Source organism: Acipenser ruthenus, chromosome 12 (assembly GCF_902713425.1).
Source record: "Acipenser ruthenus chromosome 12, fAciRut3.2 maternal haplotype, whole genome shotgun sequence".
Lineage (NCBI taxonomy): Eukaryota > Metazoa > Chordata > Actinopteri > Acipenseriformes > Acipenseridae > Acipenser > Acipenser ruthenus.
This window is the reverse complement of record NC_081200.1, coordinates 28,509,024-28,529,280: the sequence shown is the minus strand read 5'-3', so window position 1 is coordinate 28,529,280 and position 20,257 is coordinate 28,509,024.

Here is a 20,257-nt window from a genome sequence, read left to right as displayed (position 1 = left end):
AAGTAACCTAAACATATCAAAACCAAGAGCTGAAAAAATAAACATAAACCTGAGAACCTTAAATTTGAGTGGTCTTAATAAAACATTTAACAAGAAGAACATGAATAATTCATTTTAAAAAAATGATATAATAGCATATTATTATATTACAAATAATAGCAGTAATACAACCCTAAATTGTGGCAGTTTGTGATCTTGTCAACATTTAATGTTACCATGTACTAGATCTACCAACCTTTTATGAACAATATGATATACTGACCACTGTTTTCTCAATTGGAATGGAATGGAAAACAATGAGAATTTTCTCTTTGCACACTGCATAGCCTCTAGTGTCATGTAGCCATGCTTTTTAAGTCAGTGACTTGTTCATCGCAGATAAGTGAAAAATACTAAATTACCGGGTTGCCTAAATCCATGTTGGTGTAATGTGTCATAATTTCTCAAAAGACCATAGCAAAACATGCCACTAGGGGTGCAATTCGATGCATAAAACAGTGATGGATGATATTTGCAATGCCTGCAGTAATTCTTTAGCCATACAAAGCAGTATAATAAACAGAGGTCTGATGTACATACCTTACGATGACAGCTCAACCTGAATCGTAGGGTTCTCATAATTAGCCCAGCCCACACAAGGCCCTTCTGTGCCTCCACTCAATCAAGCTTCCTGAAAATTGTATGTGAGAACATCAGGGCTCCCATTTATTAATGTTTCTTGTTATTAGTGGCCAGCAAGCAAAGAAGTGACAGTATTGTGAAACTTATACAGCTTTAATTACCTGGTAGGATTGCTCGGTGCTCTCAAGGTCAGACTTCACCCAGGACCTTGCTGTCAAGCTGATATCAGTATTCTGTTTTACACAAGCTTCTGCACATCTTAGCTTTGAAGCCTAGGAACATATGAATGCTGTTTTTTTTTTTTTTTTTTTTTTAAAACATTCCTAACTAGCAGTCTCAGTGTTTCTGTGCAGGCTATACAGCTATTTTCACAAATAAATACATAAATAAATACAAATAAATAAAATACATTTTTCTTGGTAACAGATTTTTTTTTTCTATTGCATTTTTTTCTATTGCATCTTGCAAATCAAATACTATGCAGTCTTTTTTAGTTGATTTTGTAACATTATTGTTAGCTGTAGAACTATTGCAATGTGCAATGAGAAAAGAGAATATGACTATTGATTAAAATGGTTTGGATTTTACAAATATGTTACTATAAGTATTTTTCAATGTTTCGGTTTCATTGACACATATTTTTAGTTCAATCTTTTGTCAAATTGTAATACTGTTTCTTTGTAGTATTACTGTAGATGTTATGATTGTGTATTTATAGTAACCCATTAGAGCAAGAACCTGGTAAATCCTATTGCAAACACAAAAATGTTGACTTAGCAACTACATTAACATTCATTTATTTTACCTTAAGTTACTGCAATTTGAGTCTGTACATTGTGAATAATAAGAGACAGTGAATGAGCTCTACAACACTTTGGAGTTAAGTAATTTCACTCATGATTGCATGTCATTACAATTCTACATTTTAAGAACTAAATCTGCAGCAATTTGTATAATTACATTGAGGAAGTAGCTTTAAATAGTAGCAAAGCTTTCAGAACCTAAAGCCAATGTCAATGGAGCCAAAAAGCTTAATTTTACACAACTGTGAATCCTGTGGCTTGGATAGATGTATTATATGAAAGTGTCTTTCCTCTGTGAATCCTGTGGCTTGGATAGATGTATAATATGAAAGTGTCTTTTCTCTGGTCACAAGACAATTTCCAGTAGTGCCATTTTGTTTCATGGTAGAATGCTTAGAAAAAGAGGAGGAGTACTTCTAACTTGCTAACTGTGTATTGTCTTGTGTACTATTAAGTATGAAAAGCACAAAAAGCAACATTCTATTAAAACCAGATGGCACAATTCCTTTTGCAAACCAAAATGACTGCACCATAAAGCAAGCAAGAAAGATGTATAGATAAAGGTGAATGCACTGGATTCTGAAAGTACTCATGCAGCTCCTGATAGATTTTAGATAGAAAATAATTTCATAAAATGTTCTAGCTTACCAATGTGTCTTGTTACAACAATCAATCGTATCCAAGGAATGTAGCGAGTGATCTTTTTGCATGATTTCTTAAAGATCACATACACCCCCAGCAGACTATAATATTATTATATCAAAATATCAGTAGAGGGCAAAACCTACAGTACTGTACATATCAAGAAAAGTCACGCTTTTATTTTCCTTCAAGTAATACCTCCTTGAACTCAGTGCTTAGTCACAGTGTGAAAGGAAAAATGACATTCTACACTGCCATCTTGCCTGGGTGTTGTGCTCAAGAATATTGCTATATTTTGGCATTGCTTCTGTTATTGCAGGCACTTTATCAGGTCACATTCAGAAGCTTTTTTTTTTTTTTAAGTTGTACAGGCGGGTTTGAAATGAGCTAATTGCACTGTGTATTATTGCTACTTTTTGTGGTAACTTTTCTTAAAAGCTAGAACAGCAGTTTCAACTGTTATATGTTTTGTATTTGAAATAAAGATATTTATAAGGGCTCCCGAGTGGCGCGTCCAGTAAAGAGGCTCCGCGAGGAGTGCAGGATGTGCCTTATAGTCTGGACGTTGCGAGTTCGAGTCCAGGCTATTCCTTTGCCGACCGAGGACGGGAGCTTCCAGGGGGCGACGCTCAATTGGCCGAGTGCCACCCGGGGGAAGGGAGGGCTAGGTCAGCCAGGGTGTCCTTGGATCACCGCGCACCAGCGACCCCTGTAGTCTGGCAGGGCGCCTGCGGGCATGGCTGAGAGCTGCGGTCGGCTGACGACACACGCTTCAGAGGACAGCGTGTGTGTTCGTCTTCGTCCTCCCGAGTCAGCGGAGGGGTGGTAGCGGTGAGCTGAGCATAATTAAATAATTGGCCATTCCAAATTGGGAGAAAACAATAATAAAAATAATTGGCAACGACTAAATTTAAAATAATAAAAATTAAAAACATTTATATGGCAGTTTTCACTTTAACTTCGCTACAATATTACAAAAAACAAACAAACAATGCAATATATATATATATATATATATAGTGCTCCCTCCCTATAAGACTCTCAGTTATAACGCGCCTTGGATATAACGCTCCTACAGCATGTACCACAATACCCTATACTAGTGATTCATGCAATATTTCCACAGTAAATACGTTGTTATCTTTCTTAATGTGTTTTTTTTTGCTGCGAAAAGAACTGCGGCTTTCTCTGGGAGACGAGAAACTTCAGCTTCGCTTCAGCCCCGCTCCGGCAGCCGAACCTGGGGCGAGCCCGTTCCCTCTTCCCCTTGCCCGACCCGCTCTCCTTCTCGCACTTCGTTTGCTTGTATGTCGCTTCAAACTGAACTCCCGACCGCCAGTTAGCCAGGCCATTTATAGTTAAAAACTGCTAATTAAATGGTCCACGAGTGGGAATGTTATCTTTTTTTTTTGTAAAAAATATAGCGTTGATTACATGGTGCTTTATGCTTTGTTAATTCACGGAGAGTTACATTTTTGCTTCACTATATGTGCATTATAGAGAGGGAGTTTCTTTATTTTGTGTTTTAGTCAGATCTGTGTTGTGTCCCGCGGCGCCCCCCACCCCCTCCCCCGTTTATAATGCTTTTCAGTTATAACGCTCATATTGTGTGTCCCCCGAGACACGTGTTATAGCGAGGGAGCACTGTATATACTCAATAATGGTTTTGGTTTCAAAGATGTTTATTCATATTTGTGTTAATTCAATTAACCACCTGTTATTTGTTACAGCATCTGCTGCTTGTCAAATGCATTTTAGAGCCTGTGCCGGATCAAATTATTATTGCAAACCTGACACATTTTAGTAAGGCCTGCATAGGAGGACCTGAGCCAGCATTTGCTTAGTTATAGCTCTACCATGTATAGATCTACCTTGACCTATTTCACAAAAATGCTGAATGCAAATGTCTTAGCATCAACTAGCATCCATTGGGACATTTGAATCAAATTGTATATAACTTGTATGTAAATGTTTAAATGTTATTTGAAGTGGGTTTTAAATATCTGACAATCTGAAAGTGCAGCACAAATTGGATGTTATATATATAATTCATGCTGCTGATTTATTCTGGATTGTCCCACCATTGTCATTTGTACAGTCGCAGACAAAAGTATTTGAGCAGTTAAAAAAAAAAGTGAAAAACCACAACGAAGGTGATTTCTATAATTTAAAATTGTTCTATTGAAAGATATACATTAAAGTAGAGATTCAGCTGTATAATAAAACAACACGTTATTACATAACACGCACACGTTTGGGAGAACTATCGTTCACCTGTCAGCTCCCATAAAGGTGGAACTCTTATTTTATGAGTATGATGGAATTCAGCAATCTCTCCTTTTCTAGCTATAAAGATCGTATTTAGGAATTGCTTAGAGCCTCTTGCCATTGTTTCTCCTTTAGTCCATATTAACATATTGATGTTTCCTATTTATGTTGCTCTTTTGTGTAGGCTGCTGACTAAGTTTGTACCACACATGCATTTATTGTGTTGCTTGTATTTATAATTGTTTTACTGTCTAACAGGACCCCCTTGTAAATGAGGCCTCTGTCTCAATGGGTAAATCTGTATTATTATTATTATTATTTATTTCTTAGCAGACACCCTCATCCAGGGTGACTTACAATTGTTAGAAGATATCACATTATACATTATTTCACATTATACAGATATCACATTATTTTTTACATACAATTACCCATTTATACAGTTGGGTTATTACTGGAGCAATCTAGGTAAAGTACCTTGCTCAAGGGTACAGCAGCAGTGTCCCCAACCTGGGATTGAACCCACGACCCTCCGGTCAAGAGTCCAGAGCCCTAACCACTACTCCACATTGCTATCCTATAACCTACAGTATATATTAGCTAAAAATCCATGATTGCTATAGCATTTGTTTCTTTCAAAACTGCATATGAGAGACCTTCGTAGTTAATCAAAGTGCAGGTAAGAAAAAAGTTTTATGGAACTAGTTTATTAGCTATAACCACTTTAAAAGCACCATGAACATAATTGAATGTTATTCACAATAAGTTGCCAAAAACAGTTTTGATTGTGAATGAAAGTGCAGCTCAAAACAGGATGACCTTTGCACCTATTCTCCCAGTTACTCAAGACTGAGTGTTAGCTAAAACATGTTATTAATAATACATGTAAGGGGTCAGGCTGAGTCAAACACTGTCAAAGATACTTCTGTACTCATCATCATATACCCTTTACATTTATTGTTATTGATTTGCTTGTTTTTTCACATAGTCCAGAGACACCTGAAAGAATAAGAAATTATATATTTTAAAGTAAATAAACATCCAATAGACTCTAAATTCATCATGTGAGGTTTAAAACCCAAAGATTGTGTGCAATTGCTTATTAGTTAGGTTGACATCATCCAATTAGTAATCTCATACATTTTTTAAACCCTCCTCGTCATATCAAAGAACCCAAACGTGTACAACTTTCTTCTTTTATGATGTATAAAATATTAATTGGCCCAATGCATTTTCCTTAAGAAGAAAATGCATTGGGCCAAAAACACTACAGAAAATGTGTTGGACCATTTTCAAAATAAATTTTAATTTTGAATTGTGAATTTTCTACGGAAAGAATGCACAGTGCAAAATAGCATAGCAATGCAATATTTGAATTTAAAACACTTCTATGATTGAAAGCATTCCTTTTGATCTATTAGTTGATGAATTCTACAGTTCATCTGAAAGTTGTGTGCATGTTAAAGAAACCAGAGTGAAAAAAATCAAAGGAGGCAGCTCCACCTAATTAAATCATTAAACAACCATTTTTAATGAGGTTCAGTCCAATTAGATAGAAAAGGTCTAAGCGTACTTTTTTTTTAATGGGACTTTTCAAGAGCATGCATTTTAATCTATCAGTCATAAGGAACTGCTACTGTGTAGTTACTAAAAACTCGATCGAGTCCTGTTTGTATTAACAATTTCTGTTTAGCATGACAATTAGTGATTGTACTAACAATTAGTGTGTGGTTTTAATATATCTCTGTCAACTCTTTTGTTACAGGACCAACAAAAACATTCATAATAATGAGTTTATGCCACTGCTTGCTACTAGTTCTACATTCTGCATGGTACATTCGTATTTACTGCACATACACCATCTACTGCACATAGTGTGCATGTTAATAAGCAAAGGGAAAGGTTTTTTTTTATTATTCTGTTCATTTGACATACAAAGCAGGGAGTTCTGTACTTTATCCACTGCTGGCATGTCTCCCTGTGCTGTTTCTTAATAAAATCCCTCCTAGTCTCAATCAGAAGATTCATCTTGAAATAACTGAGTACAATATCAAGTTAAACAAGCATGTTACACAATTATGTATATGCTTACATTTCAACCAATTCATATGAAATGTGTATATTTAAGTTAATTTGTGTTAATAAAGAGTATTGTTTAAGATATTATTGCATTCAAGCCGGGACCTTTTTAAAAATGGTGTTATGAGAAATCGTGTGTAATCCAAGTTTTAGTGAGACTTAACTGTACAAGTAAATATTATGGAGCTGATGTAAGGATACGTGCAAAGTGATTTGCGGCTGCAAAACACCCATATTGCAGCCAAAATCTGCATTTTGCACACGCAAACCATGTTTATCTGCCGTAAAGTGAAACTTTAGCGGCCACTAAAAATATAAAGAATAGTTTTCACCTGGTGTTCTGCACCCGCTATCAAATTACCATTTTGACATCATTAATCCATTTAAATGATATTGAAATGTATTCAAATGAAGAAAAGCAGTGTGGAGTAGTGGTTAGGGCTCTGGACTCCTGAACGGAGGGTTGTGGGTTCAATCCCAGGTGGGGGACACTACTGCTTGTACCCTTGAGCAAGGTATTTAGATTCCTCCAATAAAAACCCAACTGTATAAATGGGTAATTGTATGTAAAAATAATGTGTAAAAAATAATGTAATTGTATGCAAAAATAATGTGCTATCTTATAACAATTGTAAGTCGCCCTGGATAAGGGCATCTGCTAAGAAATAAAATAATAATAAAAAGAGCACAGAATTTGGTGGGGATCTGAAATACTAAGCAATTGTATCTTGTATTCTGAAAATGTTACCTTTTTTACAATTGACAACTCATCCTTGTGCATCATTTTGAATTCGTAAAAGAATTATGTAGCCAGCTAGACTTTACAGTAAATGGCATGTGGCTCTAAACTGACAAAGCCGCAATAACTTATTGATTAGGTACTGAGATAGCTGTACACTAGCTCAATATACACTGCTTCAAAAGCTAAAAAAAGGACAATTGCTGGGTGTATTCAAATGTCAGCTTAGATTAATTTGAAAGCTATAACAGTAGAAGAAATGCTCAAGAGCCTGGCTGTATTAGAAAACAAGTTTTGGTGTTATGTCCCAATTCATAATTTCTTGATAATCCAATTTTCTTGTGATACGTAGAGTCTACAACTGGGTTATATATGCACAGTATGTTCTCTTGATTACACCATTAGTAGCAAAGTGTGCAGCAAAACACAATTTCTTTATTTGTAACGCTAGTTTCGAGAAGAAACAACTTGTGCAGATGCAAATAAAACCCTGAATCCAAGCCGCTCTCCCACATTGTAACTTTCATACCTGTCAAAATGGGGGTAACACTTTACATTAAGTGTCTCTAATTACTGTGTATTCTACATAGTAGTTGCATAGTAAATACATGTGTACTTACACATAATTACAATAGTGTTATGCATAGTTACAGTGTACTTTATGTGTAAATATTTTTGCACAATATATGTAAGTACAGAATTGCATACCCTCCAACTGTAGGCATTTCACCAGTACAATACTCAATTTCTAACTTTGGTACCGAAACCCCACAAATTGTTTGTGTTTACCAAATTTTGAGCTTCATAGAGTCCCAGCTTAATAAGCCACTAGAGGCATGTGGGGGCTAGTGTCATATCCCCATGGTACTGCCTGCTAGACAGATAGTTAGTAGACATCAAAGATATTGGTAGAGACTGTCCATTCAAGGATATTCTGTTATTATAGAATGTGTTTGGTTCATTTCCGAGCAGGAGCAGTAGTACACTCAGAAGAATAGGTAAGGTAAGAATTCTTAACATTATTACTCGCGGGTTTGGGTTCTGAAAATTAAAAACTGGAGAGATTTTAAGAAATATTTTTAAGGTATTTTTGTGAGGCGGAAACTCTTGCTGGTTGACAGGCATTGAAACTTCTAGATTTCTTAACCAAATTCCATTATCCATTATGCCTAAGGGAACACATGACTGTAATAATACTCATTTAATTTGCAGGAAATTCCATATTGTAAAGTTAACATTTAAAAAATTCTTTGAGAGGGGCATGTCACCAGACCCCCGTGGAAGCAGGTCACTCACTATATACAGGACAGGATAGATTGTGTCAGCCAACATCTAATTTACAAAGGTCTGCTCTTCACATTTAGGGTGTGTGAAAACAAAGACATTTTTGGAAATAAATCAGTGAGACAAGGACAGAGTTGGCCAAGATTTATTATTACCTGTATTGTAATATATCCAGGACACTATAATTAACAATGCAGTCTATCCACTTTGAGATTATATTTATAATGTAGACCATGGCCTAATGTCAGCCACAATATGGCTTCTCTAACAGTAAACCCCTCCCACTGTCCTTCCAAACTCCATGCTGAGAATTAATTGTGCACTGGGTTAAAGAATTGTGTTCCCTATTGACATACTAAGTACCTAGTATTCATTTGAGATGGTCCGTCCACTACTTATCATGAGAGATTAGACCAGACTCCAAGCTGCTATGGTTTAAGGAAGTGTATTGTAATTATATTGTGATATTTAGTATGTACAGGGCTGACACAAGTTGCTTGTGGTTCATCCACACATGCTGTGGCTTAGCAGCCATAGAGTGCTGAATGTTGGTACAGTCACAGAACAATGGGGAAGTCAGTATCATATGATTAATTAACTGTGTCATACTACGATAAATAAATGAATTGGAGCCAAGTAATTGCATTATTTGTATTCAGGTTTGTCATACAATGTGTTGGTTCTCTAGCCCTTAAGCAAAAGTTTGCTCTAGATTCTACATGTCTCAGGGGTTGCTATCCAGTATCGGCCAGAGTCAATCATAATGTAAAGTAAAATGAACTGGGCTACTCACTAGCCTTGCTTACTACCTAAAGCTGTGCAACCACCAAGAAACATGTCAATGTGTTATTTCTGCTTCTAGCTTGAAACTAAACAAGGATGATGAAAAGACACAGTTACATTTGTTTTGTACAGTCAAAGGTTCAGATAGCGTGTAAGGCACTATAAATCCCAACTTTGATTAAAAAAAAATCTCTGCAGACATTATTTTTTAGTCAGGACAACTCTTGCATTAAAACAACTCTTTAAGTACAGCGAGTAATTAAGCCTTTAACAACCAGTTCTGCCCCAAGAGCTTGTGATGTGGCTGAGATTCCTCAACTAGCTCTTAGTGAAAGTCAGGGAGTCAGTTTGACTGTGCATCGCCCCTCCTCCCCACCCACAGAGAGATGGGTTGTAATTTCCCTTGGCTATGAGTGATTGACAGGTATGGGGCAGTTACTTGCCTGAAACCCTGTTCTTCTTTACATGATTACTGCCATTGTTGAAACTGCACAAGCTGAGTGAATTGCTGTACAATTGGATATGGTAGAGAGGTTGCAGATCATTTTTGATGTTTTCTTTGTGAATCTTCTAAGGACCAGGTGCTGCTTGGCTTAGCGTCCTATTTTTCAGTGAAAACGAATGGTAAATGGATCCAGACGGTGTAAACATGCTGAGTTGTTAAGCACCACCTGGGTAACCAGCAAGAAGCAACTGCTATTAACTGTGTTTTTCATTTTCCAGCTTTTTTTCTGGTCACAACAAACTTGCTGTATTCCAGCAGTGCTGCTCTTATTTAATACTAAGAAAGGTTTTTCTTTTTACCTGCTGAGTTTACAGTCATTGCAGCTACTTGCATATTTATTTTTTAAAGTGTAAATACTGATATTTTTTTGGGTTGTTTTATTTTGTTTACTTTCTTCATCAAATTATGAACTGGCGTCAGTTAGCTATTTATCTTTATCTTTGACAAGCAAGGGAAGAATTACTTTATATCCCTTATTCCTGCATGGGAGGATTCGACACTAAGAAAATACCATCTGACAAACAGAATGACTGTCCAGTCAACTGAGACCAAAAGAGTGGTTTTCAGCAGTTACATACAATGTATTGTGCGTCTTCTTCAATTACAATGCTATGTAAGCCTACAGAAGTAAATAAGTATGAGAACTACACTACAGCCTCAGATTTGAGGGATTCGTTTTAATGTTTTTTTGTTGATTTAAGGTCCCCTCAGGGTCGTATATCATGAGCTGAAAGACATTCTTTGAACACCTTATTACAAGAGAAGCATTGGTATAATGAGGGAATGGAGTTACCCAGGTCTGACATAACCGTCCTGAAACTGGTCACACTTTTGTTTAAGGATCATATTATAAAACATCAATAAACATGTTATTAAATGTGTTTAAAGTTATTAACAAAAAATACATTTTAAAACAACACAAATGTAGTGACACAATACTATATTATACAGTTATTACAGTAGAATGTTCTAATGCCTTAGTTACATGTTTTCTAACACTATTGCTATACTAATTCTTATTACATGTTGGTATTGTTTATTACACCCTTTGTAGCACATTTATAGGGTTTTTTTTGGTAAGTTCTTTTTATCAGAACAACTGGTGAGTGCAAACCATGGGCATTGTAAATGGGATGACACAAGCCAGAACTAAATCAAACCCATGTTTACCATATAAAAAAATACATAAGAACAGAAGTTAAATACTCTAAACATAGGGAAGGTGCTTCCTTTTTCTTTGATGCAGCAGGGAAGTTTTTTAGCAATCACTGCACAGTATGTTAATATAAATCTAGTGGCTTCTTTTTAATAGTTTAACTTCAAATCTTTAAAATTCTACTTATGTCAACATTATGTTTTTGGTATGCAAATCCTATTTCCTTATGATGAAAATAAAAAGTCCAAAGGACATGGATCTTTTTCCTGTTGCTGTTTTATTTGATCAGAAATCCCAATTTTTCCTTATGAATAATACAGTGCTACTTCTTTATAACAATTTAAGGGTCTATTCTCAAAAAAGCACATAGCCTGGCTCTACGAGCTTGTTGCTACGTGTGAGATACGCACCCCCACAATACGCGCACCCCCACAATACGCGCACCCCCACTCTCTGCTGCTAGCTGGCTGTGGGTTGGGATTGCCACTCCACTGACTCTGGAATGCAATTATGGCTTGAACAAAGAGACGCCTCTGAATGGCCAAGTAAAGGTGCCCGGAGTTTGCGTTTGACTAGCATTTATCACACAACTAACAGTATTTAACATGTCAACTCTAATTTGAGCTATAACATTTGTTTTAAAGATCAAAAGAAAATTTCCTTTCAACAGCAAGTATAATTTTGGCCAAAAAAATAATACTTTGCTGAAAGTATGCTGAATAAATGAAAGTTGGTTAAATACACAAATCAAAATACATTTTGGAGGATTTTACAATATTGTATCAGCAATGCTAGAAAACCCCCACAAAAAACAAACCCAGCACTATTTTGTAACATCTTAAATTGAATGTGATATATTTAATTTTATACTTACACAGAAGAGCACACCAACAATAGTAATTGCAGGTACACAAAGCGAATGCCATCACTCAAAGAAGGATTAACATAACACTCCCAAAATATTCTGCTGATTTCACACAATGGCAACATTTGAATACAGAACAAGTGAATTCTTCCAGCTAAGACATCTTGTAGTTTTGTATCATAGTACTTATGCACCATTATGTAAAGATAAATGCAACCCTCCAGTGAAAAAAAAACCAATTTGTTTCACAGTTAAGCAGGCATATTAGCGCTTGTAAAAATTGATAAACTTGATACACCACACACTTGTCAGCTTTTATTTTACGATCATAATAATAACACCACTACCTTAGTTTTGTAATTAGCCCTTGGCTCAGACAGATATAGCATGCTGGATTGTAATATGATGATGGCTGACTTTACCAGGAGAAAAACTAAAGGATCCCTGTGAAGCATAGGGCTTGATCACATTCAGTAGGCAACTGCAGCAGCTTCACTGGAGGAACGAATGAATGTGTTTTTTTTTTTTTTGTTTGCTAGTTTACTAAACAAAAACACGTTCTCAATGTAGCAGAGTCCTGTTTTCTACCCTTCCCTTATGCCTACACACCATGCTACTTCACCACCCATCACGCTACTGGATTAAATGATCAGGAGACAGCAGAATGTGGTGGAGCTATACATAATATTTTATTTATTTGTAGCTGTTAAATACAAAAAAAACATTATTTAATCACAGTTGACAAGGCTGGAATGCCCACTTTAAAATTGAATTGGTCAATTAGCATAAAGTCAATTGATAACAATAATACTATTTATATGAATCAAATCAATTTGTTTTTTGAGAACTACAAAAAATAAAATAAAAAGAGCTTACTGCCCCAATTCCCCAATGCAGACAGACCTAATTACAACCTCCGGTCCCCAATATTACTGATGCAATTAACCTTTACTTGGCTCAATAAAAATGGCCATGTCTAGGCTGTTGGAGACGGAAGTTCTTGTGCAGTATCACCAAGTACTACAATACGCTATTTGGTGGAGGGGCAGTTAAAGGTGATCCGGGGGAAAAGAAAAAAAAATCTGGCAGAAGACAGCAGATGCCATGGGCTCTGTGGGTCACTGCAGAGGGGAATTGAGGATTTAAAGCACATGAGGCATGATGTTCTTAAGACCTTGAAAAGCAAGTTGGGAGAACACTGAGTCCACTGAAGCAACTGGTGACGGATAACCCTCATCGCTGCAGCTGTCTGCTACAGAGGAGATTGTGATTGCAACATTTGCATTGTATGAAGAAAGTGAAGCAGTGTGGAGTAGTGGTTAGGGCTCTGGAAGGTTGTGGGTTCAATCCCAGGTGGGGGGACACTGCTGCGGTACCGTTGAGCAAGGTACTTTACCTAGATTTCTCCAGTAAAAAACCCAACTGTATAAATGGGTACTTGTATGTAAAAATAATGTAATTGTATGTAAAAATGTGGTATTTTGTAACAATTGTAAGTTGCCCTGGATAAGGGTGTCTGCTAAGTAATAGTAATAAAAGGTGTTGACACAGACCTGGGTGAGTGAAATCGCATAATATAACCACGTATCACAATGCAAATTATTAGCTACTCATTTAACGTTGTTGTACTTGTTTATGTAAGTTTTTTGCTCCCGATAAATTTGATTTGCATTTCCTGAAAGTAATTTGGAAAATGGTAAATGTGCTTATCTAATATTCAAACTCCCTGGTACCTAGGCCTATGTAATTTAAAAAAGTGGAGCAAAATGCACTATTGCAAAACTGACATCTTGAAATGTTTATCATCTGTATCAAATTCCCAGCAATTATATTATTGACGTTTTATTAAATGGATATTAAGACCTCTAAATGGTTCAATAACAAGCATTTAAACACTTGTCATTTAGTATGTTTGTATTACTTATTCAAAAGCAATAATTACAACAAATAGATATTTTTTTAAATTATTTATTGCAGCACATGTATCAGGCAGTGGAGAAAGCATTGTACACATCGCTAGTTCCCACACGAAAGGAAATTTCTATTTAGAGTGCTTTGCTGAGGCCGACACCTCAGTCTCTGGGGGTGAAGACCGCATTTCCAGCCTCTCGGATGAAGTGGATGAGTGGCAACAACCACTTCAGGAGCTGAAAATGAAACCGGTGGATCTAACTGTCTCACATCTGGAACACAGACCCAGTCCAACTCCAGAGGCCGATGACAGTGTGTGTCTACGGCGAGGGAAGCGATTCGAATGAATTCCCGTCACTACACGAGGGCCGGAATCACACATTTGATGGACCTGGAGATGGGAGAAAAGGGAGGGAAAGGTGTATGAGCAGCAGTAGGCATTTTGGGCATCTGTATAGGAGATGCTGCAATCAACTGATAGGGGGGTTCAAAACCTGACTGCAAACTGAGATGCTATGGTGCTCAGTATTTTATTTAACAAAAACAACATTTAAACAAAACACTTTAAAAAACAAAAGGCACGCTGGCCAAACAAATAAACAATAAACAATAACAAATATCATGCTGGTGCTTCCAACCCAAGTAGCATTTGTTATATTAATTACCTCCTCTCTGCTTCTTAAATAAACACAAAATAACCTGGCAGACAGCACATTGCTCGTCCTGCCATACAATAATAAAAAAACTAAACACAGCTTTTTGCCGTCATATATATATTTACAGAAATCATAATAATACAAATAATAAACAAAGGGGCGGGACACTCTGCCACACACGTCCTGCATGTTCGTTTGCCTCCCATTCCTCATCCTCGTCAGCTTCATACTGGATGTCTGGATGAATTAATCTCTTTTTGGTGGCAATGTTGTGAAGCATGCAGCACACAAGAAAGACACGACAGATTTTACCCAGTGCAAGCAGCTTTGTGCTACCAGATCTATCCAGGAACCTGAACCTGCTTTTCAGAAGCCCAAAAGTTCTTTCTATGACGGATCTGGTGGTGCGGTGCGGGTAGCCTTTATCACCTGTTATATATATATATATATATATATATATATATATATATATATATATATATATATATATAAGGTTATTATGCATATTTAGCACACCTACTATTAAATAAAGTCATGTGCATTTACACACATACTTACCAATCAACCATTCATCATAATGTTCCATGCTATTCATCTTACAGGCACAAGTTGATCTCTGCAGAATATACGAATCATGTGCCGATCCAGGAAACATTGCAGAAATGCTAGTTATCAGTAGGCTACTGTCACAGACTTCTTGTATGTCCATACTGCGATATCGTTTTCTATTACTATACACGTGCTCATTATTTGATGAAGCAACAATGGCCACATGGTTACAGTCGATATCCCCGATAACATTTGGGAAACCGGCTATGGCATAGAAGTCTTGCTTTACCTTTTGCCGGTCTGAGCTGGAGTTTGGGAAATGGATGTATGTATTCACGTGTTTCAGCATTGTTTCAATAAACTGTGAAAAGCATCTTAAAACAGAAGACTGGCTTATCCCAATCGCATCACTAGACACTCTTTGGAATGACCCTGTTGCAAGGAAGGATAAAGCACTGGTGACCTTGTTTATCACAGACAGAGCATGTCGTCAGAGTGCGACTATGCAGGTCAGCATATAGGAAATTGCATATCTATAGAACTGTTGCCTTGTCGAACCGAAATCTTTGAATGCATTCTTCATCGGTCAAACCCATAACTTGTAGTCTGAAGCGGTATATTCTCTCATGGATTTGTCTGCTTCTCCTCCACTGTCTCCACCATCTTTCTCAAAGCAGGTAATAATAAGAATATACAGAAGGACACATTTTAGTCCCCTTTGTAACCGGAACGTGAATAAAGTGGAACATTGTGTATTTATACTATGTCCTACTATTAATTGTTGCAATTGGAATGAAAGGATGGCTTCATTCTCATGTTGATTTGTATTAATTGAATTAATTGTATGAATTGATTACATGGCATGTATATTTGTTTAACATGAATCAATTATGTCAGCCAGCTAGCATTAATCATCACTCATTAGGGGAATGACACTTGGTCACCACCTAGTTAAGATATCCATATTAAGACAGATTTCCGTATGTGGTAGCGATAATAATAATAAAAAAGCTGCAGGTTCACAACAAACTGGCATGGTCTTAATTACCAGCTCGGATCATCTAAAATAACATAAATGTTTGAAACATTTAAAACAGAAGTGAACATGTACATTGCTATAAAATAAATCAACAGACAACACAGAAGTTAATAATTTATTATTATTATTACTAACAACTGTTTCACATAGCGTTTGTGTTTTAATCATACTTGTGGTTGGCTTCAACTGTGTATACTATTTATGGCCGCTAGGCTGAAGCTCCTACATCCCTTACTCCTCGGGCCGATTAGTTTACGTGTGGTGTCTCCTCATCTTTTGCCGTTTCAGAATGCGAATATCTTCCCCGTATCTGTAGTTCATGAGCCAAATCTCAGAAAGCCCTTAGTATTTGAGTTGGCTGCACCCCCCCGTCACACTAAGGTTTTTTGGTATAATTGTGTTCCTTAATATGTCTAGATTCCATTTCTGCCTGTTGCTAAGCTGAATAAATTTCAGTTTAGATGAAAAACAACCTATTTTGGACCTGCCCTTACTGTGCTTCAGACAGTGGAACGCCGTCATTGCAGATCAAACCAACATTCTCGTGTTAACTCGTCGCGCTGCTTAAATATAAATATACCGTACCAAGAAATAAGGGCAGAGAAATAAGGAAGGATACGTGATACATGTGTCCCATTTACCGAAGACCGCATACGGTGTATAATAAAAATAAAATAAATAAATACATACATAGCTACACAAATAAATGAATAGATTTTAACCAGATATTGCTTGCTTCTCGATTAACAACCATACTGTAGCCTAAAGCTAGTTAGCATGTGTTTGTAAACCTGTGGTGTATTTCAAAGCGTCTGATCACATGTTTTGGCAGGCAGTATTTTTTAATTAAGCTAACTTATATGTAAAAATAGATATGTCCAGTAATTACAGCGCTTAGATCTGTAGTTTACAGATATATATTGTTATATGTATTCTTTGTCTCATTTTATTCAAAATAAATGAAGAAAGGGGGCTCCCGAGTGGCGCATCCAGTAAAGGCGCTCCACGTGGAGTGCAGGATGCGCTCTATAGCCTGGACGTCGCGGGTTCGAGTCCAGGCTATTCCTTTGCTGACCAAGGACGGGAGCTTCCAGGGGGCAGCACTCAATTGGCCGAGCGCCACCTGGGGGGAGGGAGGGTTAGGTCGGCCAGGGTGTCCTCGGCTCACTGCGCACCAGCGACCCCTGTAGTCTGGCCGGACGCCTGCAGGCTTGCCTGTAAGCTGCCCGAGAGCTGTGTTGTCCTCTGACGCTGTAGCTCTTGGGTGGCTGCATGGTGAGTCCGCAGTGTTAAAAAAAGCGGTCGGCTGACGGCACTAAGCCTAAAAATAATTGGCCATTCTAAATTGGGAGAAAATAATAAAAATAATTGGCAACGACTACATTTATATAAATAAATAAATGAAGAATTACCATTACAAGCTATGGATTTTCCTTTTCAAATCTAAGATAGGACAAGTGCCACCTTGTCCTACATGTTAGGAAAAAAAACGATTTCCTATCTTAGCTTAAGCATGATTTATTTTGTATTACCAGTAGCCTACAGACCAAAGTAAAAAGAAAGTGCGCTAGGTGTTCACTTTTTTTTACTACAGTACTGTATACTGTATAGGCGTGCTATAGAGATGTATATTGTTTAATAATGTAATGTGCAGCCTACCCAAAACACATTAGATTTCAGCGCAATGATTTATACATTTAAAATACATTGAGCACTATATACGTCTGTGTGTGTGATTTTATTGCGGCTCTCTTTATTAAGATATTTTCTCTTAGTACATACGACAAAATCTATATTTTGCGAATTGTTGCAACAGAAATGCAAATTGTGGTTTGTTTGCGTTGCACTAATAATAATAATAATAATAATAATAATAATAATAATAAAGAGTCAGTAAGGTATATAAATGGTTTATTAACACTTTATAGATATTAAATGAATTGTTTATTAGAATCTCTGGATTTTTTTTTTGATATGCATGGTTTCCCGATTATTATTATTTTTTTTTATAAATCCAGAACCAGTATTTATGTGAAAAATATTAAGGAAATTAAGGACTGATGGACGTGTAATTGTTGAACTGGAAAACCAAGATTGTGTAATAATAGTTCTACAGTTGCTACAGTAATTACACTAACAAGAAATTCCTACATGCAGTCAAAGCACAACAAGAAAAGAATATCAACAAGACCTGTAAAGGGTTTGATAGTGCCTTTCACCATCTGGCTGAGGAGATCCAAAAGACAGTTATAGATGGAACAGAATTTCTCTCTATGTCATATGTTTGACAGCGTTATATAGAATTGTTGCTGGATGAAGGAATCGAAGCTCCTGAGTACAGAACTGAGAAGCTTAAGAATAAAATCTGTCATTCCTTTCTAAGATCTGTTGCCTTCTGGCAAATTATGCCATTGTGGTTTTTGATCAGGCCATAGATGTCATCTGGAAGAGCCCCATGGAATTCAAGTGCATGCATGGGAGGTTTTCACAGAGCTTGTACCCTACTTGCTGTAATAGGGGAACACTTTGCAGATGCTGGACTCAGGGACATCCTTCTAGAATTAGAAATCATTGGATCGGGATCTATCAATGGAGTGTTAGAAGGCCGTCACTACAGCAGAGCAGTCTGCATACATAAAGTTATGTTGTGAGCCCTAATGTGACTTCCATGGGAAACATTTAGACAATGGCTTGAGGAATGCAATCACAATGAGACAGAATATCAGCTATTAGTAAAATATTGCATAATGCCAGCAAGACAGCTCTTACTCAGTTTTTACTTTGAGTGGTCCAAAGATAAATATGCAGAAATGTTTGGTAGCCATATTATCTATTATGGATTTAGCAAACACTGCCATAGGTTTTATGTCAGCAATGGGAGGGTTTGGCATTAGGTTATAGAGGCATTAGTCTATATAGGCATTAAGGAGGCAGATACTCATATGTTTCTGCATGCCAAACATGCAGGCAATGAGGGAAACACCATTGTAGTGATCAAGACTCCAGGCACAGATGTGCTAGTCCTGGCTTTCTTTTTGTAGAAGGACATTCCAGCAAGAACTGTGATAGACACAGGAACAAGAATATGCACCCAATTGAAGCTATGTGCAAGAACTTGAGCCTCTCTGTGTGTGAAGCTTTGCCTGGAATGTATGCTTTCACAGGCTATGCCACAGGCGGTGCATTCCATGGAAAGGGGAAGAAACTCTCCTTTGACTTAATTGTCAACAATGCAAGACATTGTTAGTCAATGAGGAAACTGGGGCAGCAGTTTGATATAAGCAAAGAGCTATTCAGGTCTTGTGAGGCTTTTGTCTGTTCCGTGAATAGTAAAGCAGGAGATGATGTTAATGAGTGCCATTACAAACTCTTCTGCAGCAGAAATCTTCAGAGCAACCAGTTACCACCATGCAGCGCTGCATTAAAGAAGCACATACAAAGGCAAACTACCAGGCTGCCAAATGGAGATGTGCTCTGGAAACCAAACCAACTATACCCTGCTGGACACGGGTGGACTGTGTTCCATTTTGTTAGTTTTAGTTAGGATCCTAGCGGCTGTGTTTTCGATGAGCTGGAGTCGAAACACTTTTTGGGATACCAGAGAGGAGTGAATTACAGTAATTAATTCTGGATGATACGACTGCATGCATAAGTCTCTCGGCATCACATATGGAAATGATGTGTCTAATTTTTGCAATATTTTGCAAATGATAGTAGGAAACTTTAATAACTTCTCTAATATGTTTCTCAAATGACAGAGTGCGGTCAAAAGTAACAGTTCTTTATATCTGATCTAAGACCTGAAGAGAAGTTGCTAAGCTCAGGCTCTTGTAATACCACATTATTTGTTTTTTGGAACCCACTAGCATAACCTCTGTTTTTTCTGAGTTCAGCAACAGAAAATTCTGAGTCACCAAGTACTTAATATCTGCTAGACAAGCTGTAAGTAGCCCACCAGCACAAGTATATCCTGGCTTTACGGACAAATAAAGCTGTGTGTCGTCTGCATAACAATGGTAATTCACCCCATGTCTACGGATAACGTCACCCTGAGGAAGCAGATATAGTGAGAACAGTGGACCCAAGATAGAGCCTTGTGGGACCCCATATAGGACATCAGACCTTTCAGATGTGTCCGCCCCATAAGAGACAAACTGGAATCTGTCTGCAAGATAGGACCATGAAAGAACAGTGTCAGACAGTCCCACAGTGTATTCAAGGTGCTTAAGTAGAATGGAGTGGTCTATAGTGTTGAATGCAGCACTTAGATCTAAGAGAACTAATACTGAAGGCAAGCCCAAGTCATAGCTTAAGAGCAGGTCATTAACAACTCTACAAGGGCTGTTTCGGTGCTATA